Source organism: Gorilla gorilla, chromosome 20 (genome assembly GCF_029281585.2).
Source record: "Gorilla gorilla gorilla isolate KB3781 chromosome 20, NHGRI_mGorGor1-v2.1_pri, whole genome shotgun sequence".
Taxonomy (NCBI): Eukaryota; Metazoa; Chordata; class Mammalia; order Primates; family Hominidae; genus Gorilla; species Gorilla gorilla.
In genome coordinates, this window is record NC_073244.2 from 30,620,140 (window position 1) to 30,646,787 (window position 26,648).

Below are 26,648 nucleotides of genomic sequence, written 5' to 3' on the forward strand. Positions count from 1 at the left end.
AACTAGAAAGAAACTTTCTGAGAAACTGCTTTGTGATGTGTGCTTTCATCTCCCACAGTTAGACTGTCCTTTTGATTCAGCGGTTTGGAAACACTGTTCTTGTAGACTCTGTGAAGGCATATTTCAGAGTGCATTGAGGCTTATGGTGAAAAATAAAATATCTTCAGGTAAAAACTAGAAGGAAGCTTTCTGAGAAACTGCTTTGTGATGTGTGTATTCATCTCACAGAGTTAAAGCTTTCTTTTGATTCGACAGTTTGGAAAACTGTTTTTGTCCTTTCTGTGAATGGACGTGTGAAAGCTTATTGAGTCCAATGGTGAATAAGCAAATATCCCAGGATAAAAGCTAGAAGGAAGCAATCTGAGAAATCTGTAGGAAACACTGTAGGAAACAGTGTTTCCTAACTGCTCAATGGAAAGAATGGTTTAACTCTATGAGGAGAATGCACCTGTGATATGTGCATTCATCTCACCAAGCTTTTCTTTCTTTTGATTCAGCAGTTTAGAAACCCTGTTTTTGTCCACTTTCTCAGTGGACATTTGGGAGTTCATTGATGACAATGGCTAAAAAGGGAGTATCACATGATTAAAAAAAAGAAAGAAGCTATCTGAGAAACTTCTTTGTGACGTGTGTCTTCATTCCACAGAGTTAAACTTTTCTTTTCATTCAGCAGTTTGGAAACACTGTTTTGTAGAATCTGCAAAGGGATATTTGGGAGCACATTGAGGTGTACGGTGATAAAGAGAATATCTTCAGATAAAAACTACAAAGAAACTTTCTGTGAAACTACTTTGTGATGTGTGCATTCATCTCACAGATTTCAACCTTTCTTTTATTTCAGCAGTTTGGAAACACTGTTTTTGTCCTTTCGAGAATGAACACCTAGGGACTCAATGAAGCCTTGGCAAAGCAGTGAATGTGCAAGGATAAAAACTAGAAGGTTGGTATCTGAGAAACCACTTTGTGATGTGTGCATTCATTTTGCAGGTTGAAACCATTCTTTTCATTCAGAAGATTCAAAACACTGTTTTCCTTGAATATGTAAAGGGATATTTGGGAGCATTTAGACGCCAATAGTGATAAAGAAAATACCTTCAGAGAAAAACTAAAAAGAAGTTTTCTGAGAAACTGCTTTGTGATGTGTGTATTCACCTCAGAGAGTTAAATATTTCTTTTGATTCAGCAGTTTGCAAACACTGTTTATGTCCATTCTAGGAATGGACATTTTGGAGATCATTGAGGCCAATGGTGAGAAAGAAAATATCCCAGGATAACAGCTAGAAGAAAGCTATCTGAGAAACCACTTTGTAATTTTTGCATTCATCTCGCAGAGTTAAACTTTTCTTTTCACTAAGCAGTTTGGAAACACTGTTTTTGTAGAATCTGTGAAGGGATACTTTGGAGTGCATTGAGGGCAATAGTGAAAAAGAAAATATCTTCAGATAAAAACTAGAAAGAAACTTTCTGAGAAACTTCTTTGTGATGTGTGCATTCATATTGCACAGTTAAACCTTTCTTTTGATTCTTCAGTTTGGAAACACTATTTTTGTAGAATCTACAAAGGGTTATTTGGGAGCGCCTTGAGGCCTAGAGTGAATAAATATATTCCAATAAAAACTAAAGTAAGATTTCTGAGAAACTGCTTTGTGATGTGTGCATCTTGCAGAGTTGAAAAGTTCGTTTCATTCAACAGTTTGGAAACACTGTTTTTTAGAATCTTCAAAGGGATATTTTGGAGTGCATTGAGGCCTATCATGAAAAAGAAAATATCTTCAGATAAAAACTAGAAAGAAGCTTTCCGAGAAACAGTTTTGTGATGTGTCCATACATCTCACAGGGTTAAACCTTTCTATTGATTCAGCAGTTTGGAAACACTGTTTTTGCATAATCTACAAAGGGATACTTGGGAGCACATTGAGGCCTATGGTGAAAAAGAAAATTTGCTCAGATAAAAACTAGAAAGATGCTTTCTGAGAAACTGCTGTGTGATATGTGTATTCATCTCACAGAGTTAAAAGTTTCTTTTCATTCAGCAGTATGGAAACACTGTTTTTTTCCATTCTGTGAATGGACATTTGGGAGCTCATTGAGGCCGACTGTGAAAAAGAGAATATCCCAGGATTAAAACTAGAATGAAGATATCTGAGAAACCTCTTTATGATGTGTGCATTCATCTGATAGAGTTAAACTATTTTTTCATTCAGCAGTTTGCAAACACTATTTTTGTAGGTTCCACAAATGGGTATTTGGGAGTGCATTGTGGCCTATGGTGAAAAAGAAAATATCTTCAGATAAAAACTAGAAGGAAGTTTTCTGAAAAACTGCTTTGTGATGTGTGCATTCATCTCACAGAGTTGTACATTTCTTTTCATTCAGCAGTTTGTAATGTTTTTTGTCCATTCTACCAACGGACATTTGGGAGTTCACTGATGCCAATTGTGAAAAAGTGAATATCCCAGGACAAAAACCAGAAGGAAGCTACCTGAGAAACTGCTTTGTGATGTGTGCATTCCTCTCAGGGAATTAAAACTTTCCTTTCATTGGGCAGTTTGGAAATACTGTTTTTGGTGAATCTGCAAAGGGATATTTTAGAGCACATTGAAGCCTAAGGTGAAAAAGAAAATACCTTCAGATAAAAACTAGAAAGAAGCTTTCGGAGAAACTGCTTTGTGATGTGTCATTCATCTCCCAATGTTAAACCTTTCTTCTGATTCAGCAGCTTGGAAACACTTTTTGTCCATTTTGCAAATGGAAATTTGGCAGCATATTTAGGCCAATGGCAAAAAAGCAAATATCCCAGAATAAAAAGTAGAAGGAAGCTTTCTGGGAAACTTCTTTGTGATATGTGCATTCACCTCACAGAGTTAAAAGTTTCTTTTGATTCTGAATTTTGGAAACTCTGTTTTTGTCCATTCTGTGAATGGACATTGGGGAGCTCTGAGGCCAATAGCAAAAAAGTGAATATCCCAGGATAAAAACTAGAAGGAAGCTGTCTGACAAACTGCTTTGTGATGTATGCGTATATCTTGCAGAGATAAACCGTTCTTTTCATTAAGCAGTTTGGAAATACTGCCTTTGTAGAATCTGTGAAGGGATATTTTGGAGCTCATTGAGGCCTATGGCGAAAAATCAAATATCCAAAGATAAAAACTAGAAGGAAGCTATCTGAGAAACTCCTTTGTTATATGTGCATTTGTCTCACAGACTTAAAACTTTCTTTTGATTCAGCACTAGAAAAAAGCTTTGTGTTTGCAGAATAAAACTTTTCATTCAGCAGTTTGGAAACACTGTTTTTGTAGAATCTGCAAAGGAATATTTGTGAGTGCATTGAGGCCTATGGTGATAAAGAGAATATCTTTGGATCAAAACTAGAAAGAAGCTTTCTGAGTAAGTGCTTTGTGATGTGTGCATTCATCTTGCAGAGTGAAACCTTTTTATTTTGGCAGTTTGGGAACACTGTTTTTGTCCGTTCTGCGAATGGACATCTGGGAGCTCAATGGAGTCAATGGTGAAAAAGAATATGCCAGGATAAAAACTAGCAGAAATGTATCTGAGAAGCCACTTTGTGAGGTGTGCATTCATTTTGCAGACTGAAACCATTCTTTTCATTCAGCAGTTTGGAAACACTGTTTTTCTAGAATCTGCGAAGGAATATTTGGGAGCATTTTGAGGCCTACAGGGAAAAAGAAAATATCTTCAGATAAAAATTGGAAAGAAGATTTCTGAGAAACTGCTTTGTGATGGATGCATTCATGTCACAGAGTTAAACCTTTCTTTTGATTCACCAGTTTGGAAACACTGTCTTTGTAGAATTTGTGAAGGGATATTTGGGAACCCATTGAGGCCTATGGTGAAAAAAAATCTTCTGATAAAAACTAAAAGAAGCTTTCTGAGAAACTGTTTTGTGATGTGTGCATTCTTCTTGCTAAGTTAAACCGTTCTTTTCATTCAGCACTTTGGAAACACTGTTTTTGTAGAATCTTTGAAGGGATATTTGGGAGCGCATTGAGGCCTATGTTGAAAAAGTAAATATCTTCAGATAAAAATTAAAAAGAAGCTACTGGAGAAACAGCTTTGCAATGTGTCCATTCATCTCACAGCATTCAACTTTTGTTTTGAATCAGCAGTTTGGAAAGACTGTTTTTGTAGAATGTGCAAAGTGATATATGGCCTCCTTGAGGCCAATAGTGAAAAAGAAAATATCTTCAGATAAAAACAAGAAACAAGCTTTCTGAAAAACTGCTTTTTGATGTGTGCATTCCTCTCACGGAGTTAAAACTTTGTTTTCTTTGGGGAATCTGGAAATATTGTTTTTTTAGAATCTGCCAAGGGATAATTTGGAGCACATTGAGGCCAATAGTGAAAACCAAATTATCTTCAGATAAAAACTAGAAAGAAGTTTTTTGAGAAACTGCTTTGTTATGTGTACGTTCATCTCATAGAGCTAAACCTTTCTTTTGATTCAGCAGTTTGGAAACACTGTTTTGGTCCATTCAGTGAATGGATATTTGGGAGCTCTTGGGCCAGTAATGAGAAAGTGAATATACCAGGTTAATAACTGGAAGGAAGCTGTCTGAGAAACTACTTTGTGATGTGTGCATATATCTCACAGAGATAAACCATTCTTTTCATTAAGCAGTTTGGAAACACAGCTTTTTTAGGATCTGTGAAGGGATATTTGGGAGCTCATTGATGCCAAAGGTGAAAAAGCGAATATCCAAAGATAAAAACTAGAAGGAAGATATATGAGAAACCTTTTGTTAAGTATGCATTCATCTCACAGAGTTAAAACTCTTTTTGATTCAGCATTTTGGAAATACTGTTTTTGTAGAATCTGTGAAGGGATATTTCGGAGCGCATTGAGGCCTACGGTGAAAAAGAAAAATCTTCAGATAAAAACTAGAAAAAAAGCTTTATGAGAAACTGCTGTGTGATGTGTGCATTCATCTCACTGAGTTAAAACGTTCCATTGATTCAGAAGTATGGAAACACTGTTTTTGTAGAATCTGCGAAGGGATATTTGGGAGCGCATGTGGCCTATGGTGAAAAAGAAATTATCTTCACATAAAAATTAGAAGGAAGATTTCAAAGAAGCTGATTTGTGTCTTGTGCATTCATCTCAGAGAGTTAAATCTTTCTTTTATTCAGCAGTTTATAAACACTGTTTTTGTCCATTTTGTGAATGGACATTTGGGAGCCCATTGAGGCCAGTGGCAAAAAAGCAAATATCCCAGGATAAAAGCTAGAAGGAAGCTATCTAAGAAACTGCTTTATGATGTCTGCATTCATCTCACAGAGTTAAACATTTATTTTCATTCAGCAGTTTGGAAACAGTGTTTTTGTAGAATCTGCAAAGGGATATTTGGGAGTGTATTGAGGCCTATGGTGAAAAAGGAAATATCTTCAGATTAAAACTAGAAAGGACCATCCTGAAAAACTGCTTCATGATGTGTGCATTCATTTCACAGAGCTAAACTTTTCTTTCAATTCTGCAGTTTGGAATGACTCTTTTTCTCCATTCTGTGAATGGACATTTGTGAGCTCATCGAGGACAATAGCCAAAAAGCCAATATCCCAGGATAAAAACTGGAAGGAAGCTATCTGGGAAGCGGCTTTGTCATGGGTGCATTCATCTCACATCATGAAACCTTTCTTTTCATTTAGCAGTTTGGAAACACGGTTTTTGTAGAATCTGCGAAGTGATATTTGGGAGCACATTGAGACCTATGTTGAAAAAGAAAATATCTTCAGATAAAAACTAAAAAGAAGCTTTCTGAAAAACTGCTTTGTGATGTGTGCATTCATGTGACAGAGTGAAAACTTCCTTCTGATTCAGCAGTTTGGAAACACTGTTTTTATCCATTCTGCGAATGGACATTTGGGAGCTCATAGACACCAATGGCGAAAAAGTGAATATACCAGGAAAAAACCTAGAAGGAAGCTATCTGAAAAACTGTCGTGTGATGTGTGAATTCATCTCACAGTGATAAACCATTCTTTCCATTAAGCAGTTTGGAAACACTGTTTTTGTAGAATCTGCAAAGGGATATTTGGGAGCACACTGAGGCCAATGGTGAAAAAGAAAATATCTTCAGATAAAAACTAGAAAGAAGCTTTCTGAGAAACTTCTTTGTGATGTGTGTATTCACTTCGCAGAGTTAAAAGTTTCTTTTGAATCAGCACTTTGGAAAAGCTGTTTTTTTCCATTCTGCAAATGGACATTCAGGAGCTCATTGAGGTCAGTGGTGAAAGAGTGAATATCCCAGGATAAAACCTAAAAGGAAGCTATCTGAGAAACCACTTTGTGATGTGTGCATTCACCTCACAGAGTTAAATTTTTTTTTTGATTCAGCAGTTTGGAAACACTATTTTTGTCCATTCTGCGAGTGGACATATGGGAGCTCATTGAGACCAATGGTGATTACACAAATGTCCCAGGATAAAAACTAGAAGGAAGCTCTCTGAGAAACAGCTTTGTGATGTGTGCATTCATTTCACAGAGTGAAACCTATCTTTTCATTCAGCAGTTTGGAAACACTGTTTTTGGAGAAATATCTAAGGGATATTTTGAGTGCATTGTAGCCTGTGGTTAAAAAGAAAATATATTCAGATGAAAACTAGAAAGAAGGTTTCTGAGAAACTGCTTTGTGATGTGTGCATTCATCTCACAGAGCAAAACTTTTCTTTTTATTCAGCCATTTGGAAACACTGTCTTTGTCCATTCTGCAAATGGGCATTTTGGAGCTCATTGGGGTCAATGGCAAAAAAACAAATATCCCACGGTAAAAATAAGAAGAAACCTATCTGAGAAACCGCTTTGTGATGTGTGCATTCATCTCACTAAGTTAAACCTTTCTGTTGATTCATAAGTTTGGAAACACTGTTTTTCCACAATCTGCGAAGGGATATTTGGGAACATATTGAGCACTACGGTGAAAGGAAAATATCTTCAGATACAAACTACTAAGAAGCTTTTTGAGAAACTGCTTTGTAATGTGTTCATTCATCTCCCATAGTCAAAACTTTCTTTTGATTTGCGAATTTGGAAACACTGTTTTTGTCCTTTCTGTGAATGGATATTTTAGAGCTCACTGAGGCCAACGACAAAAAAGTGCAAATCCGAGGATAAGAACTACAAGGAAGCTATCTGAGAAACCGATTTGAGATGTCTGCATTCATCTCGCAGAGTTAAATGTTTGTTTTCATGCAGTAGTTTGGAAAAACTGTTTTTCTAGAATCTGCACAGTGATATTCGGGAGCGCATTGAGGCTTATGGTGGAAAAGAAAATATCTTCAGATAAAAATTATAAAGAAGCTTTCTGAGAAAACGCTTTGTGATGTGTGCATTCATCTTACAGAGTTAAACCTTTCTTTTGATTCAGCAGGTTGGAAACCCTATATTTGTCCATTATTCAAGTGGACATTTGGCAGATCATTGAGACCAATGGCAAAAAAGCGAATATCCCAGGATAAAAGCTAGAAGGAAATTATCTAAAAAACCACCTTGTTTTGTGTGCATTAATTGTGCAGAGTTAAAGCTTCCTTTTCTTTTTTTTTTTTTTTTTATTTTTATTTTTTTTTTTTTATTATACTTTAAGTTTTAGGGTACATGTGCACATTGTGCAGGTTAGTTACATATGTATACATGTGCCATGCTGGTGGTATATCTCCCAATGCTATCCCTCCCCCCTCCCCCCACCCCACAACAGTCCCCAGAGTGTGATATTCCCCTTCCTGTGTCCATGTGATCTCATTGTTCAATTCCCACATATGAGTGAGAATATGCGGTGTTTGGTTTTTTGTTCTTGCGATAGTTTACTGAGAATGATGGTTTCCAATTTCATCCATGTCCCTACAAAGGACATGAATTCATCATTTTTTATGGCTGCATAGTATTCCATGGTGTATATGGGCCACATTTTCTTAATCCAGTCTATCATTGTTGGACATTTGGGTTGGTTCCAAGTCTTTGCTATTGTGAATAATGCCGCAATAAACATACGTGTGCATGTGTCTTTATAGCAGCATGATTTATAGTCCTTTGGGTATATACCCAGTAATGGGATGGCTGGGTCAAATGGTATTTCTAGTTCTAGATCCCTGAGGAATCGCCACACTGACTTCCACAATGGTTGAACTAGTTTACAGTCCCACCAACAGTGTAAAAGTGTTCCTATTTCTCCACATCCTCTCCAGCACCTGTTGTTTCCTGACTTTTTAATGATTGCCATTCTAACTGGTGTGAGATGATATCTCATAGTGGTTTTGATTTGCATTTCTCTGATGGCCAGTGATGATGAGCATTTTTTCATGTGTTTTTTGGCTGCGTAAATGTCTTCTTTTGAGAAGTGTCTGTTCATGTCCTTCGCCCACTTTTTGATGGGGTTGTTTGTTTTTTTCTTGTAAATTTGTTTGAGTTCATTGTAGATTCTGGATATTAGCCCTTTGTCAGATGAGTAGGTTGCGAAAATTTTCTCCCATGTTGTAGGTTGCCTGTTCACTCTGATGGTAGTTTCTTTTGCTGTGCAGAAGCTCTTTAGTTTGATTAGATCCCATTTGTCAATTTTGGCTTTTGTTGCCATTGCTTTTGGTGTTTTGGACATGAAGTCCTTGCCCACGCCTATGTCCTGAATGGTAATGCCTAGGTTTTCTTCTAGGGTTTTTATGGTTTTAGGTCTAAGGTTTAAATCTTTAATCCATCTTGAATTGATTTTTGTATAAGGTGTAAGGAAGGGATCCAGTTTCAGCTTTCTACATATGGCTAGCCAGTTTTCCCAGCACCATTTATTAAATAGGGAATCCTTTCCCCATTGCTTGTTTTTCTCAGGTTTGTCAAAGATCAGATAGTTGTAGGTATGCGGCGTTATTTCTGAGGGCTCTGTTCTGTTCCATTGATCTATATCTCTGTTTTGGTACCAGTACCATGCTGTTTTTGTTACTGTAGCCTTGTAGTATAGTTTGAAGTCAGGTAGTGTGATGCCTCCAGCTTTGTTCTTTTGGCTTAGGATTGACTTGGCAATGCGGGCTCTTTTTTGGTTCCATATGAACTTTAAAGTAGTTTTTTCCAATTCTGTGAAGAAAGTCATTGGTAGCTTGATGGGGATGGCATTGAATCTGTAAATTACCTTGGGCAGTATGGCCATTTTCACGATATTGATTCTTCCTACCCATGAGCATGGAATGTTCTTCCATTTGTTTGTATCCTCTTTTATTTCCTTGAGCAGTGGTTTGTAGTTCTCCTTGAAGAGGTCCTTCACATCCTTTGTAAGTTGGATTCCTAGGTATTTTATTCTCTTTGAAGCAATTGTGAATGGGAGTTCACTCATGATTTGGCTCTCTGTTTGTCTGTTGTTGGTGTATAAGAATGCTTGTGATTTTTGTACATTGATTTTGTATCCTGAGACTTTGCTGAAGTTGCTTATCAGCTTAAGGAGATTTTGGGCTGAGACAATGGGGTTTTCTAGATAAACAATCATGTCGTCTGCAAACAGGGACAATTTGACTTCCTCTTTTCCTAATTGAATACCCTTTATTTCCTTCTCCTGCCTGATTGCCCTGGCCAGAACTTCCAACACTATGTTGAATAGGAGCGGTGAGAGAGGGCATCCCTGTCTTGTGCCAGTTTTCAAAGGGAATGCTTCCAGTTTTTGCCCATTCAGTATGATATTGGCTGTGGGTTTGTCATAGATAGCTCTTATTATTTTGAAATACGTCCCATCAATACCTAATTTATTGAGAGTTTTTAGCATGAAGGGTTGTTGAATTTTGTCAAAGGCTTTTTCTGCATCTATTGAGATAATCATGTGGTTTTTGTCTTTGGCTCTGTTTATATGCTGGATTACATTTATTGATTTGCGTATATTGAACCAGCCTTGCATCCCGGGGATGAAGCCCACTTGATCATGGTGGATAAGCTTTTTGATGTGCTGCTGGATTCGGTTTGCCAGTATTTTATTGAGGATTTTTGCATCAATGTTCATCAAGGATATTGGTCTAAAATTCTCTTTTTTGGTTGTGTCTCTGCCCGGCTTTGGTATCAGAATGATGCTGGCCTAATAAAATGAGTTAGGGAGGATTCCCTCTTTTTCTATTGATTGGAATAGTTTCAGAAGGAATGGTACCAGTTCCTCCTTGTACCTCTGGTAGAATTCAGCTGTGAATCCATCTGGTCCTGGACTCTTTTTGGTTGGTAAACTATTGATTATTGCCACAATTTCAGCTCCTGTTATTGGTCTATTCAGAGATTCAACTTCTTCCTGGTTTAGTCTTGGGAGAGTGTATGTGTCAAGGAATGTATCCATTTCTTCTAGATTTTCTAGTTTATTTGCGTAGAGGTGTTTGTAGTATTCTCTGATGGTAGTTTGTATTTCTGTGGGATCGGTGGTGATATCCCCATTATCATTTTTTATTGTGTCTATTTGATTCTTCTCTCTTTTTTTCTTTATTAGTCTTGCTAGCGGTCTATCAATTTTGTTGATCCTTTCAAAAAACCAGCTCCTGGATTCATTGATTTTTTGAAGGGCTTTTTGTGTCTCTATTTCCTTCAGTTCTGCTCTGATTTTAGTTATTTCTTGCCTTCTGCTAGCTTTTGAATGTGTTTGCTCTTGCTTTTCTAGTTCTTTTAATTGTGATGTTAGGGTGTCAATTTTGGATCTTTCCTGCTTTCTCTTGTGGGCATTTAGTGCTATAAATTTCCCTCTACACACTGCTTTGAATGCATCCCAGAGATTCTGGTATGTTGTGTCTTTGTTCTCGTTGGTTTCAAAGAACATCTTTATTTCTGCCTTCATTTCGTTATGTACCCAGTAGTCATTCAGGAGCAGGTTGTTCAGTTTCCACGTAGTTGAGCGGCTTTGAGTGAGATTTTTAATCCTGAGTTCTAGTTTGATTGCACTGTGGTCTGAGAGATAGTTTGTTATAATTTCTGTTCTTTTACATTTGCTGAGGAGAGCTTTACTTCCAACTATGTGGTCAATTTTGGAATAGGTGTGGTGTGGTGCTGAAAAAAATGTATATTCTGTTGATTTGGGGTGGAGAGTTCTGTAGATGTCTATTAGGTCCACTTGGTGCAGAGCTGAGTTCAATTCCTGGGTATCCTTGTTGACTTTCTGTCTCGTTGATCTGTCTAATGTTGACAGTGGGGTGTTAAAGTCTCCCATTATTAATGTGTGGGAGTCTAAGTCTCTTTGTAGGTCACTCAGGACTTGCTTTATGAATCTGGGTGCTCCTGTATTGGGTGCATATATATTTAGGATAGTTAGCTCCTCTTGTTGAATTGATCCCTTTACCATTATGTAATGGCCTTCTTTGTCTCTTTTGATCTTTGTTGGTTTAAAGTCTGTTTTGTCAGAGACTAGGATTGCAACCCCTGCCTTTTTTTGTTTTCCATTTGCTTGGTAGATCTTCCTCCATCCTTTTATTTTGAGCCTATGTGTGTCTCTGCACGTGAGATGGGTTTCCTGAATACAGCATACTGATGGGTCTTGACTCTTTATCCAACTTGCCAGTCTGTGTCTTTTAATTGGAGAATTTAGTCCATTTACATTTAAAGTTAATATTGTTATGTGTGAATTTGATCCTGTCATTATGATGTTAGCTGGTGATTTTGCTCATTGGTTGATGCGGTTTCTTCCTAGTCTCAATGGTCTTTACATTTTGGCATGATTTTGCAGCGGCTGGTACCGGTTGTTCCTTTCCATGTTTAGCGCTTCCTTCAGGAGCTCTTTTAGGGCAGGCCTGGTGGTGACAAAATCTCTCAGCATTTGCTTGTCTGTAAAGTATTTTATTCCTCCTTCACTTATGAAGCTTAGTTTGGCTGGATATGAAATTCTGGGTTGAAAATTCTTTTCTTTAAGAATGTTGAATATTGGCCCCCACTCTCTTCTGGCTTGTAGGGTTTCTGCCGAGAAATCCGCTGTTAGTCTGATGGGCTTCCCTTTGAGGGTAACCCGACCTTTCTCTCTGGCTGCCCTTAACATTTTTTCCTTCATTTCAACTTTGGTGAATCTGACAATTATGTGTCTTGGAGTTGCTCTTCTCGAGGAGTATCTTTGTGGTGTTCTCTGTATTTCCTGAATCTGAATGTTGGCCTGCCTTGCTAGATTGGGGAAGTTCTCCTGGATAATATCCTGCAGAGTGTTTTCCAACTTGGTTCCATTCTCCGCATCACTTTCAGGTACACCAATCAGACGTAGATTTGGTCTTTTCACATAGTCCCATATTTCTTGGAGGCTTTGCTCATTTCTTTTTATTCTTTTTTCTCTAGACTTCCCTTCTCGCTTCATTTCATTCATTTCATCTTCCATTGCTGATACCCTTTCTTCCAGTTGATCGCATCGGCTCCTGAGGCTTCTGCATTCTTCACGTAGTTCTCGAGCCTTGGTTTTCAGCTCCATCAGCTCCTTTAAGCACTTCTCTGTATTGGTTATTCTAGTTATACATTCTTCTAAATTTTTTTCAAAGTTTTCAACTTCTTTGCCTTTGGTTTGAATGTCCTCCCGTAGCTCAGAGTAATTTGATCGTCTGAAGCCTTCTTCTCTCAGCTCCTCAAACTCATTCTCCATCCAGCTTTGTTCCGTTGCTGGTGAGGGACTGCGTTCCTTTGGAGGAGGAGAGGTGCTCTGCATTTTAGAGTTTCCAGTTTTTCTGTTCTGTTTTTTCCCCATCTTTGTGGTTTTATCTACTTTTGGTCTTTGATGATGGTGATGTACAGATGGGTTTTCAGTGTGGATGTCCTTTCTGTTTGTTAGTTTTCCTTCTAACAGACAGGACCCTCAGCTGCAGGTCTGTTGGAATACCCTGCCGTGTGAGGTGTCAGTGTGCCCCTGCTGGGGGGTGCCTCCCAGTTAGGCTGCTCGGGGGTCAGGGGTCAGGGACCCACTTGAGGAGGCAGTCTGCCCGTTCTCAGATCTCCAGCTGCGTGCTGGGAGAACCACTGCTCTCTTCAAAGCTGTCAGACAGGGACATTTAAGTCTGCAGAGGTTACTGCTGTCTTATTGTTTGTCTGTGCCCTGCCCCCAGAGGTGGAGCCTACAGAGGCAGGCAAGCCTCCTTGAGCTGTGGTGGGCTCCACCCACTTCGAGCTTCCCGGCTGCTTTGTTTACCTAATCAAGCCTGGGCAATGGCGGGCGCCCCTCCCCCAGCCTCGCTGCCGCCTTGCAGTTTGATCTCAGACTGCTGTGTTAGCAATCAGCGAGATTCCGTGGGCGTAGGACCCTCCGAGTCAGGTGTGGGATATAGTCTCGTGGTGCGCCGTTTTTTAAGCCGGTCTGAAAAGCGCAATATTCGGGTGGGAGTGACCCGATTTTCCAGGTGCGTCCGTCACCCCTTTCTTTGACTCAGAAAGGGAACTCCCTGACCCCTTGCGCTTCCCAGGTGAGGCAATGCCTCGCCCTGCTTCGGCTCACGCACGGTGCACACACCCACTGGGCTGCGCCCACTGTCTGGCACTCCCTAGTGAGATGAACCCTGTACCTCAGATGGAAATGCAGAAATCACCCGTCTTCTGCGTCGCTCACGCTGGGAGCTGTAGACCGGAGCTGTTCCTATTCGGCCATCTTGGCTCCAAAGCTTCCTTTTCATTCAGCAGTTTGGAAATGCTTTTTTTTTGTAGAATCTGTGAAGGGATATATGTGAGTGCATTGAGGCCTATGGTAAAAAGAAAATATCATCAGATAAAAACTAGAAAGAGATTTTCTGAGAAACTGCTAGGTGATTGCCCATTCCTCTCACAGATTGAAACCTTCCTCCTATTGTAGCAGTTTGGTAACACCATTTTAGTCTATTCTGTGAGGGGACATTTGGGAGCTTATTTAGGCCAATAGCAAAGAAACGAATATCACAGGATAAAAGCTAGTAGGAAGATATCTGAGAAACGGCTTTTTGATGTGTGCATTTATCTCACAGAGTTATACCTTTTTTTTGATTCAGCAGTTTGGAAGCACTGTTTTTGTAGAATCTGCAAAGAGATATTTGGTAGCACATTGACGCCTCTGGTGAAAAAGAAAATATCTTCAGATAAAAACTAGCAAGTAACTTTCTGAGATACTGCTTTGTGATGTGTGCATTCATGTCACAGAGTTAAAACTTTCCTTGGATTCAGAGGTTTGGAAACACCATTTCTGTAGACTCTCTGAAGGTATATTTGGGAGTCCACTGAGGCCTTAGTTGAATAAGAAATTAACGTCGATAAAAAGTAGTAAGAATCTTTCTGAGAAACCACTTTCTGATAGGTGCATGCATCTCATAGGGTTAAATGTTTCTTTACATTGAGCAGTTTGAACACACTGCTTTTGAAGAATCTCTAAAGGGATATTTGTGAGCGCATTGAGGCATGTGATGAAAAAAATGCCTTCAGATAAAAACTGGAAAGAAACTTTCTGAGAAACTGCTTAATGAGGTGTGCATTCATCTCACAGAGTTAAACGTTTCTTTTGATTCAGCAGTTTGGAAACACTGTTTTGGTTCATTCTGTGAATGGACATTTTGGAACTCTTTGAGGCCTATGGGGAAAAAGCAAATATCTTTGGATAAAAACTAGAAAGAAGCTATCTGAGAAACCACTTTGTGATGTGCGCATTCATCTCACATAGTTAAACCTTTCTTTTCATTCAGCAGTTTGGAATCACTTTTTTTGTACAATCTGTGAAGGGATATTTGGGAGTGTATTGAGGCCTATGGTGAAAAAGAAAATATCTTCAGATAAAAAGGAGAAGGAATGTTTCTGAGAAACTGTTTTGTGATATGTGCATTCATCTCAAAAAGTTAAACCTTTCTTTAGATTCAGCAGTTTGGAAACACTATTTTTCTAAAATCTGTGAAGGGATATTTGGGAGTGCACTGAAGCCTAGGGTGAAAAAAAAACATCTTCAGTTAAAACCTATAAAGAAGCTTTCTGAGAAACTGCTTTGGGATATGGGCATTCATCTCACAGACTTTAACGTTTCCTTTGATTATTTGGAAACACTGTTTTTTTTTTTTTTTTTTTGATTATGCGAAGGGACATTTGGGAGCAATTTGAGGCCTATGGTGAAAAAGAAAATATCTTCAGGTAAAAACTAGAAAGAAGCTTTCTGAGAAACTGTTTTGTGATGTGTGCATTCGTGTCCCAGAGTTAAAATTTTTCTTTGAATCAGCAGTTTGGAAACACTGTTTTGTCTGTTCTGTGAATGGACACTTGGGAGCTCATTGAGGCCAATTGAGAAAAAGTAACTATCCCAGAATAAAAACTAGAAGGAAACTATTTGAGACACCCCTTTATAATGTGTGCATTCATCTTGCAGAGTTAAACCTTTCTTTTCAATCGCCAGTTTGGAAAAACTGTTTTTGTACAATCTGCAAAGGGATATTTGGTAGCACATTGATGAGTACGGTGAAAAAAAATCTTCAGATAAAAACTAGAAAGAAGATTTCTGTGAAACTGAATTGGGATGTGTGCATTCATGTAACAGAGGTAAACCTTTCTTTTGATTCAGCAGTTTGGAAACACTGTTTTTGTCCATTCTGTGAATGGACATTTGAAAGCTCATTGATGAAAACAGCAAAAAAGCCAATATCCCAGGGTAAAAACTAGAAGGAAACTGTCTGAGAAACCACTTTGTGATGTGTCCATTCATCTCACAGAGTTAAGCTGATCTTTTCATTCAGCAATTTGGAAACACTGTTTTTGTAGAATCTGCAAAGGGATATTTGGGAGCAAATTGAGGCCAGTGATGAAAAAGAAAATATCTCCAGTTAAAAACTAGAAAGAAGATTTATGAGTAATTGCTTTGTGATGTGTGCTTTCATCCCACAGAGTTAAATCTTTCTTTTTATTCAGCAGTTTGGGAACATTGGTTTTCTAGAATCTGTGAAGGGATATTTGGTAGCGCATTGAGCCTTATGGTTAAAAACAAATTATCTTCAGATAAAAACTTGAAAGAAGCTTAGTAAGAAACTGCTTTGTGATGTGTGCATTCATCTCACAGACTTAAACCTTTCTATTGACTCAGCACTTTGGAAACACTGTTTTTGTCCATTCTGTGAATGGATATTTGGAGCTCATTGAGGCCAAAGGCAAAAAAGCCAATATCCCAGGATTAAAATTAGAAGGAAGCTGTCTTAGAAACCGCTTGGTGATGTGTGCATTCATCTCTCAGAGTTCAACCATTAGTTGTATTCATCAGTTTGGAAACACCGTTTTTGCAGAATCTGCAAAAGGATATTTCAGAGCACATTGAGGCTTATGGTGAAAAAGAAAGTATCTTAAGATAAAAACTAGAAAGAAGTTTTCTGAGAAACTACTTTGGGAAGTGTTCATTTATCTCACAGAGTTAAACCTTTCTTTTGATTCAGCAGTTTGGAAACCCTGTTTTTAACCACTCTGTGAATGGACTTTTGGGAGCTCATTGAGGTCAATGGTGAAAAAGCGAATATCCCAGTAAAAAAACTAGAAGGAAGCTATCTGAGAAACTGCTTTGTGATATGTGCAATCGCCTAGGAGAGTTAAATCTTTCTTTTCATTCACCAATTTGGAAACAATGTTTTTACAGAATCTTCAAAGGGATATTTTGGAGTGCAAGGAGGCCTATGGTGAGGAAAAAAGTATCTTCAGATAAAAGTAGAAAGAAGCTTTATGAAAAACTGCTTTGTGATGTGTGCATTCATCTCACTGAGTTAAACCATTCTTTTGAATCAGCAGTTTGGAAACACAATTTTTGTACATTCTGTGAAAGGGCATTTTGTAACTGATTGAGGTCTAAGGTGAAAAAGCAAATATCCCGGGATAAAAACTAGAAGGAAGCTGTTAGAGAAACCATTTTGTGATGTGTTCATTCATCTGGCAGAGTTTAATCTTTCTTTTCTTTCAGTAGTTGGGAAACACCGTTTTTGTAGAATCTGTGAATGGACATTTGGCAGCATTTTGAGGCCTATGGTGAAAAGGAAAATAACTTCAGATAAAAAATAGAACGCTTTCTGAGAAACTGCATTGTGATGTGTGCATTCACCTCATAGATTCAAACCTGTGTTTTGATTCAGCAGTTTGGAGACAGTATTTGTCCATTCTGCCAAAGGACATATATGAGTTCATGGAGGCCAAAGGCAAAAAAGAAAATGTCCAAGAATAAAACCAGACATAAGCTATCTGAGAAACCGCTTTGTCATGTGCACATTCATCTCATAGAGGTAAAGCATTATCTTCATTAAGTAGGTTGGAAACACAGTTTTTGTAGAATCTGTGAAGGGCTATTTGGAGCTTATTGATGCCAAATGTGAAAAAGCCAATATCCCAGGATAAAAACAAGAAGGAAGCTATCTGAGAAACTGCTTTGTAATGTGTACATTCAACTGGCAGAGTGAAAACTTTCTTTTAATTGAACAGTTTGGAAACGAGTTTTTGTAGAATCTGCCAAGGGATATTTGGGAATGCATTGAGGCTTATGGTGAAAAGGAAAATATCTTCAGATAAAAACTACAGAGAATCTTTCTGAGAAACTGCTTTGTGCTGTGTGCATTCCTCTCACAGAGTTAAGCCTATCTTTTGATTCAGCAGTTTGGAAACACTGTATTTCTAGAATCTGTGAAGGGATATTTGGGAGGGCATTGAGGCCTATGGTGCAATAAAAATATGTTCAGATAAAAACTAGAAGGAAGATTTCAGAGAAATTACTCTGTGATGGGTGCATTCCTCTCACAGCATTAAACTTTTCCTTAGATTCAGCAGTTCTGAAAGTCTGTTTTTGTCCATTCTTAGAATGGACATTTTGGAAATGACTGAGGCCACTGATGAAAAAGCCAACATCCCACGATAAAAACTAGAAGGAAGCTGTCTGAGAAACTGCTTTGTGATGTGTGCATTCATCTCACAGAGGCAAACATTTCTGTTGATTCAGTAGTTTGAAAACTGTTTTTGTCCATTCCATGAATGGAAATGGAAATTTGGGGGCTCATTGAGGTTAATGGTGAAAAAGGAATATTCCAAGATAAAAACTTGAAGGAAGCTATCTGAGAAACACTTTATGATGTGCACATTCATCTTGCAGAGTTAAACCTTTCTTTTGATTGAGCTGTTTGGAAATACTGTTTTTATAGAATCTGCAAAGAGATATTTGGGAGTGCATGGAGGCTTACGGTGAAAAAAATCTCTTCAAATACATCTAGAAAGAAGCTTTTGGAGAAATTGATTTGTGATGTGTCCATTCACGTGACAGAGGTAAACCTTTCTTTTGATTCAGCTGTTTGGAAACACTGTTTTTATCCATTCTGTGAATGGAGAGTTGGGAGCTCCTTGAAGCCAATGGTGAAAAAGTGAATATCCCAAAATAAAAACTAGAAGAAAGCTATTTGAGAAACCGCTTTGTGATGGGAGTATTCATCTCACAGAGTGAAACCTTACTTTTCATTCAGCAGTTTGGAAACACTGTTTCTCTAGAATCTGTGAAGGGATATTTGGGAGTGCATCGAGGTCTATGGTGAAAAATAAATTATCTTAAGATAAAGCCAGAAAGAAGCTTTCTGAGAATTTACTTTGTGATGTGTGCCTTTATCTCACAGAGTTAAACCTTTCTTTTCATCCAGAAGTTTGGAAACACTGTTTTGTCCATTCAGCAAATGGACATTTTGGAGTTCTTTGAGGCTAATGGTGAAAAAACGAATATCCAAAGATGAAAACCAGAAGGAAGCTATCTGAAAAACTGCTTTGTGATGTGTGCAATCATCTCACAGAGTGAAACGTTGCTTTTCATTCAGCAGGTTCAAACAATATTTTTATAAAAACTAGAAAGATGTTTCTGAGAAACTGCTTGATGTGTGCTTTCATCTCACAGAGTTATATCTTTCTTTTCATTCAGCAGTTTGGAAACACTGTTTTGGTTTATTCTGTGAATGGACTTTTGGGAGTGCATTGAGGCCAATGGAGATAAAGGGAATATCCCAGGATAAAAACTGGAAGGAAACTAACTGAGAAACAGTTTTGTGAGGTGTGCGTCCATCTCACAGAGATAAACGTTTGTTTTCATTCAGCATTTTGGAAACACTTTTATTTTAGAATCTGTGAAGGGATATTTGGTAGTGCATTGAGGCTTAGGGTGAAAAAGAAAATATGTTGAGATAAAAACGGGAAAGAATCTTTCTGAAAAAATGCTCAGTGGAGTGTGCTATCAACTCAGAATCAAACATTTCTTTTCATTCAAAAGTTTGGAAACACTGTTTTTTTTTTTTACAATCTGCGAATGGACATTTGGGAGCTCATTGAAGCCAACAGTGAAAAAGTGAATATTCCAGGATAAAAACTAGAAGGAAGCTGTCTGAGAAACAACTTTGTGAGGTGTGCATTAATCTCTCAAGTTAAACTGTTCTTTACATTCTGCAGTTTGGAAACACTGTTTTTGTAGAATCTGCAAAGGGATATTTGGGAGGGCATTGAGGCTTATAGTGAAAAAGAAAATAACTTCATATGAAATCTAGAAAGAAGCTTTCTGAGAAACTGCTTTGTGAAGTGTGCATTCATCTCACAAAGTTAAACCTTTCTTTTGATTCAGCAGTTTGGAAAAATGTTTTTGTAGCATATGTGAAGCGATATTTGGGAGCACATTGAGTCCTATGATGAAAAAGAAAATATCTTCAGGTAAAAACTAGAAACAATCTTTCTCAGAAACTTCTTTGAGATGTGTGCATTCATCTCACAGATTTGAAACTTTCTTTTGACTCCGCAGTTTGTAGTCACTGTTTTCTAGAAACTGTGAAGCAATATTAGGGAATGAATTGAGGCCAATGGTGAAAAAGTGAATATCCCAGGTTAAAAACTAGAAGGAAACTAACTGAGAAACCTCACTGTGATGTGTGCGTTCATCTCACAGAGTGAAATCTTAATTTTTATTCAGCAGTTTGGAAACACTGTTTTTGTAGAATCTGCAATGTGATATTTTGGAGCACATTGAGGCCTAAGGTGAAAAAGAAAATATCTTCAGATAAGAACTAGAAAGAAGCTTTTGGAGAAACCGATTTGTGATGTGTGCATTCATCTAACAGAGTTCAACTTTTGTTTTATTCAGTAGTGTGGAAACCCTGTTTTTGTCCATTCTGTGAATGGACATGTGGGAGCTCACAGAGGCTGACAGTGAAAAAGGGAATATCCCAGGATAAAAACTAGAGGGAAGTTATCTGAGAAACCACTTTGTGATGTGTGCATTCATCTCACAGAGTTAAACCTTTCTTTTCATTCTGCATTTTGGAAACAATGTTTCTGTAGAATCTGCGAGGTGATATTTGGGACCATATTGAGGCCTATGGTGAAATAGAAAATATCTTCAGATAAAAACTAGAAAGAAACTTTCTGAGAAATTTCTTTGTGATGTGTGCATTCATCTCAAAGAGGTAAACCTTTCTTTTGTTTCAGCAGTTTGGAAACACTGTTTTTGTCCATTCTGTGAATTGATATTTGGGAGATCATTGAGGCCAATGGCAGAAAAACATCGCAGGATAAAAATTAGAAGAAAGCTATCTGAGAAACCGATTTTTGATGTGTGCATTCATCTCACAGTTAAACTTTTCTTTTCATTGAACAATTGGGAAACACTTTTTTTTTTATAATCTGCGAAATTATGTTTGTGAGTGCATTGAAGCCTAAGGCTAAAAAGCAACTATAACGGGATAAAAACTAGAAGGAATTTTTTTGAGAAACTGCTTTGTGATGTGTGCATTCATCTCACAGAGATAACCTTACTTTTGATTAAGTAGTTTGGAAATACTTTTTTTGTCCATGCTGCAAAAGGACATGGGAGCTCATTGAGTCCAATGGCAAAAAAGCAAATATCCCAGGATAAAAACCAGAAGGAAGCTATCTGAGAAACCGCTTTGTGATGTGTGCATTCATCTCACAGACTTAAACCTTTCTTTTCATTCAGCAGTTTGGAAACAAGGATTTGGTAGAATCTGCAAAGGGATATTTTGGAGCACATTGAGTCCTATAGTGAAAAAGAAAATGTCTTCAGATAAAAACTAGAAAGAAGATTTCTGAGAAACTGCTTTGTGATGTGTGCATTCTTCACACAGAGGTAAACTTTTCTTTTGATTCAGCAGTTTGGAAACACTGTTTTTGTCCATTCTGTGAACTGACATTTTGGAGCTCATGGAGGCCAATGGTGAAAAAGAGAATACCATAGGATAAAAACTAGAAGGAAGCTACCTGAGAAATCGCTTTGTGATGTGTGCATTCATCTCACAGAGTTAAAGCATTCTGTTAATTCAACAGTTTGTAAACACTGTTTTTGTAGAATCTGTGAAGGGATATTTGAAAGCACATTGAGGACTATTGTGAAAATGAAATTATCTTCAGATAAAAACTAGAAAGAAGCGTTGAGAGAAACTGCTTTGTGACTTGTGCATTCATTTTACAGAGTTAAAATTTCTTTTCATTCAGCAGTTTGGAAGCACTGTTTTTGTCCATTCTCTGAATGGACTTTTGGGAGGTCATTGAGGCCAATGGCAAAAAAGTGATTACCCCAGGATAAAAACTAGAAGGAAGCTATCTGAGAAATGGCTTAGTGGTGTGTGTATTCAACTCACAAAGTTAAATCTCTCTTTTGATTCAGCAGTTTGGAAACACTGGTTTTGTAGAATCTGCAAAAGGATATTTGGAGCACGTTGAGGCCTATAGTGAAAAAGAAAATATCTTCAGATAAAAACTAGAAAGAATCTTTCTGAGAAACTGCTTTGTGATGTGTGTATTCATCTTACAGAATTAAACTTTTCTTTTGATTCAGCAGTTTGGAAACACTGTTTTTGTAGAATATGTGAAGGGATATTTGGGAGCTCATTGATGCCAATGGTGAAAAAGTGAATATCCCAAGAAAAAAATGAGAAGGAAGCTACCTGAGAAACCCCTTTGTAATATATACATTCATCTCACAGACTAAACCTTTTTTTTTTACTTAGCAGTTTGGAAAGACTGCTTTTGTACAATCTGTGAAGGGACATTTGGAAATGTATTGAGCCCTATAGTGAAAAAGAAAATATCTTCAGATTAAAAGTTGAAGGAAGCTTTCTGAGAAACTGCTTTGTGATGTGTCCATTCATCTCACAGAATGAAACCTTTCTTTTGGTTGAAGAGTTTGGAAACACTGTTTTTGTCCATTCTGAGAATGGACATTTGGGAGCTCATTGAGGACAATGGAAAAAAAGGAAGTGTCCCAGGATAAAGCCTGGAAGGAATCTATCTGAGAAACCACTTTGTGATGTGTGCATTAATCTCTCAGAGATAAACTGTTCTTTTCATTCAGCAGTTTGGGAACATTGTTTTGGGAGAATCTGAAAAGGGGCTTTTGAGACCACTTTGAGGCCTATGGTGAAAAAGAAAATATCTTCAGATAAAAACTAGAAAGAAACTTTCTGAGAAACTGCTTTGTGATGTGTACATTCATCTCACAGAGTTAAAACTTTCTCTTCATTCAGCATTTTGGGAAATATGTTTTTGTCCATTCTGCAAAAGGACATTTGGGAGCTCATTCAGGCCAATGGCAAAAAAGCAAATATCCCAGCATAAAAACTAGAAGGAAGCTGAGAATCCATTTGTGATGTGTGCATTCATCTCACAGAGTGAAAAGTTTCTTTTGACTCATCAGTTTGGAAACATGGTTTTTGTAGAATCTGTGAAGGGATATTTGGGAGCACATTGAAGCCTAAGTTAAAAAAGAAAACATGTTCAGATAAAAACTAGAAAGAACCATTCTGAGAAACTAGTTTGTGATGCATGCCTTCATCTCACAGTGTTAAACGTTTCTTTTGATTCAACAGTTTGGAAATGCTGTTTTTGTAGAGTTCGTGAAGGGATATTTGGGAGTGCATTGAGGCATCTGGTGAAAAGAAAATATCTTCAGATAAAAACCTGAAAGAAGCTTTGTGATGTGTGCATTCATCTCATAGAGTTACACTTTTTTTCTGATTTAACAGTTTGGAAATGCTGTTTATGTAGAATCTGTGAAGGGATAATTTAGAGCACATTGAAGCCAGAGGTGAAAAAGAAAATATTTTCAGATAACAACTAGAAAGAAGCTTTCTGATTAACTGCTTTGTGATGTGTGCATTCATCTCACAGAGTTAAACCTTTCTTTTGGTTCATCAGTTTGGAAACACTGTTTTTTCCCACTCTGCGAACAGACATTTGGGAGCTATTGAGGCCAGTGATGAAAAAGTGAATTTCCCAGGATAAAAAAAAGAAGGAATCTACCAGAGAAACCCCTTCATCATGTTTGCATTCACTTTGTAGAGTGAATCCATTCTTTTGATTCATCAGTTTTTAAATACTGTTTTTGTAGAATATGAGAAGGGATATTTGGAAGCACTTTGAAGCCTATGGTCAAAAAGAAAATATCTTCAGATAAAAACTAGAAAGAATCTTTCTGAGAAACTGCTTTGTGATATATGCATAAATATCACAGAGTTAAACTCTTCTTTTTTCAGCAGTTTGGAAAAATTTTTTTTGTCTATTCTCTGAATGGACACATGGGAGGTGATTGAAGCCAAAGGTGAAAAACAAATATCCCAGGAAAAAAACTAGAAGGAAGCTATCTGGCAAACAGCTTTGTCATGTGTGAATTAATCTGGTAGAGTGAAACCTTTATTTTCATTCAGCAGTTTGGAAACACTGTTTTTGTAGGATCAGCAAAGGGATATTTTGGAGTGCATTGGGGCCTATGGTGAAAAAAAAACCTTCAGATAAAAACTAGAAAGAAACTTTCTGAGAAACTTTTTGATGTATGCATTCAACTCACAAAGATAAAACTTTCTAATGATTCAGCACTTTGGAAACACTGTTTTTGTCCATTCTGTGAATAGATATTTGGGAGCTCATTGAGGTCAATTGTGAAAAAGTGAATAACCCAGGTTAGAAATAGATGGAAGCTATCTGAGAAACCCCTTTTTGATGCTCCCATTCGCCTCATGCATTAAACCATTCTTTTCATTCAGCAGTTTGGAAACTGTTTTTTTAGAATCTGTGAAGAAATATTTGGGAGCGCATTGAGGCCAATTGTGAAAAAGAACATTACTTCAGATAAAAACTAGAAAGAAGCCTTCTGAGAAACTGCTTAGTGATGTGTGCATTCATCTCACAGAGTTAAACCTTTTTTTTTTGATTCAGCAGTTTGGAAACACTGTTTTCTCCAGTCTGTGAATGGACATCAGCGAGCTCATTGAGGACAATGGAACATAAGTGAATATCCCAGGATAAAAACTGGAAGGAAGCTCTCTGAGAAACAGCTTTGTGATGTGTGCATTCATCTCACCAAGTTAAACTGCTCGTTTCATTCATGAGTATGGAAATGCTGTTTTCGTTGTATCTGCCAAGGTATATTTTGGAGAGCATTGATACCTATGAGGAAAAAGAAAATAACTTCAGATAAAAACTAGAAAGAAGCTTTATGAGAAACTGATTGTCATATATGCATTCATCTCACAGAGTTACAACTGTCTTCTGATTCAGCAGTTTGGAAACACTGTTTTTGTCCATTATGCGAATGGACATTTGGGAGCTCTTTGAGACCAATGGTGAAAACATGAATATCCCAGGATAAAAACTACAATGAAGCTATCTGAGAAAACGATTTGTGATTTGTAAATTCACCTCACAAAGTGAAAAGTTTCTTTTCATTCAGCAGTTTGGAAACACTGTTTTTTAGAATCTGTGAACAGATATTTGGGAGTGCATTGAGGCCAATCTTTAAAAAGAAAATATGTTCAGAAGAAAACTGGAAATAAGCTTTCTGAGATACTGCTTTGTGTAGTGTGCATTCATCTCACAGAGTTAAGCCATTCCTTTGGATCAGCAGTTTGGAAACACTATTTTTCTCTATTTTGTGAATGGACTTCTGGGAGCTCATCGATGCCTACGGGGAATAAGAGAATATCCCAAGACAAAAACTAGAAAGAAGCTATCTCAGAAACTGCTTTGTGATTTGTGCACTCATCTCACCGAGTTGAACCATACTTTTCATTCAACAGTTTGGAAACACTGTTTTTGTAGAATCAACCAAGGGATATTTGGGAGCTCATCGAGGCCAAAGGAGAAAAAGCCAATATTCCAGGATTAAAAGAAGAAGGAAGCTGTCTGAGGAAACCACTTTGTGATATGTGCATTCACCTCACAGAGTTAAAGAGTTGTTTTCAATCAGCGTTTTTGAAACCCTGTTTTTGTGGAATCTGCAAAGGGATATTTGACAGCACATTTAGGCCAATGTGAAAAAGAAAATATATTCTCATTAAAATTAGAAAGAAGCTTTCTGTATAACTGCTTTGTGATAAGTGCATTAATCTCACATAGTTAAACCTTCCTTTTGATTCAACAGTTTGGAAACATTGTTTTTCTAGAATCTGTGAATGGATATTTGGGAGTGTATTGAGGTTGATGGTGAAAAAAAATCTTCAGATAAAAACTAGAAATAATTTTTCTGAGAAACTGCTTTGTGATATGTGCATTCGTCTCACAGAGTTAAAGTTTTCTTTGATTCGGCAGTCTTGAAACCCTGTTTTTGTCCATTCAGTGATTCAACATTTGGGGGCACATTGTGGACAATGGCGAAAAACCAAATATCCCAGGATAAAAACTACAAGGAATTTATCTGAGAAAAAGCTTTCTGATTGTGCATTCATCTTGCAGAGTTAAAACTTTCTTTTCATTCAGCAGTCTGGAAACACTGTTTTTGTAGGATCTGTGAAGGTATATTTGGGAGTGCATTAAAGCCTATGATGAAAAATAAAATATAGGTGGAGCAAAGATGGTTGAATAGGAACAGCTCCAGTCTTCAGCTCCCAGCGTGAGCGATGCAGAATATGGGTGATTTTTGCATTTCCAACTTAGATACCAGGTTCATTTCAGTGGGGAATATCGGAGAGTGGGTGCAGGACAGTGGGTGCAGTGCACTGTGCATGAGCTGAAGCAGGTTGACGCACCATCTCACTCAGGAAATGCAAGGGGTCAGGGAATTCCCTTTTCCAGTCAAACAAAGCGGTGACAGATGGCACCTGGAAAATTGAATCAATCCCACCATAACACTGTGCTTTTCCAATGGGCTTAAGAAATGACACACCAGGAGATTATATCCCGAGACTGGCTTGAAGAGTCCTACACCAAGGGAGCCTTGCTCATTGCTAGCACAGCAGTCTGAGATCAAACTGTAAGGTGGCAGTGAGGCTGGGGGAGGGGCGCCCACCATTGCCGAGGCTTGAGTAGGTAAACAAAGCAGCTGGGAAACTCGAACTGGGTAGAGCCCACCATGGCTCAAAGAGGCCTGCGTGCTTCTGTAGGCTCCACTTCATGGGGCAGGGCACAGGCAAACAAAAGACAGCAGAAACCTTTGCAGATTTAAATGTCATTGTCTGACAGCTTTGAAGAGAGTAGTGGTTCTCCCAGCATGCAGCTTGAGATCTGAGGATGGATACACTGCCTCCTCAAGGGGGTCACTGACCCCTCAGTAGCCTAATAAGGAGGCACCCCCCAGCAGGGGCAGACTGACAACCCACGTGGCTGGGTACTCCTCTGAGACAAAATTTCCAGAGGAAAGATCAGGCAGCAACATTTGCGGGTCTCAAATATCCACTGTTCTGCAGCCACTGCTGCCACTAGCCAGGCAAACAGGGTCTGCAGTGGACCTCCAGAAAACTCCAACAGACCTGCA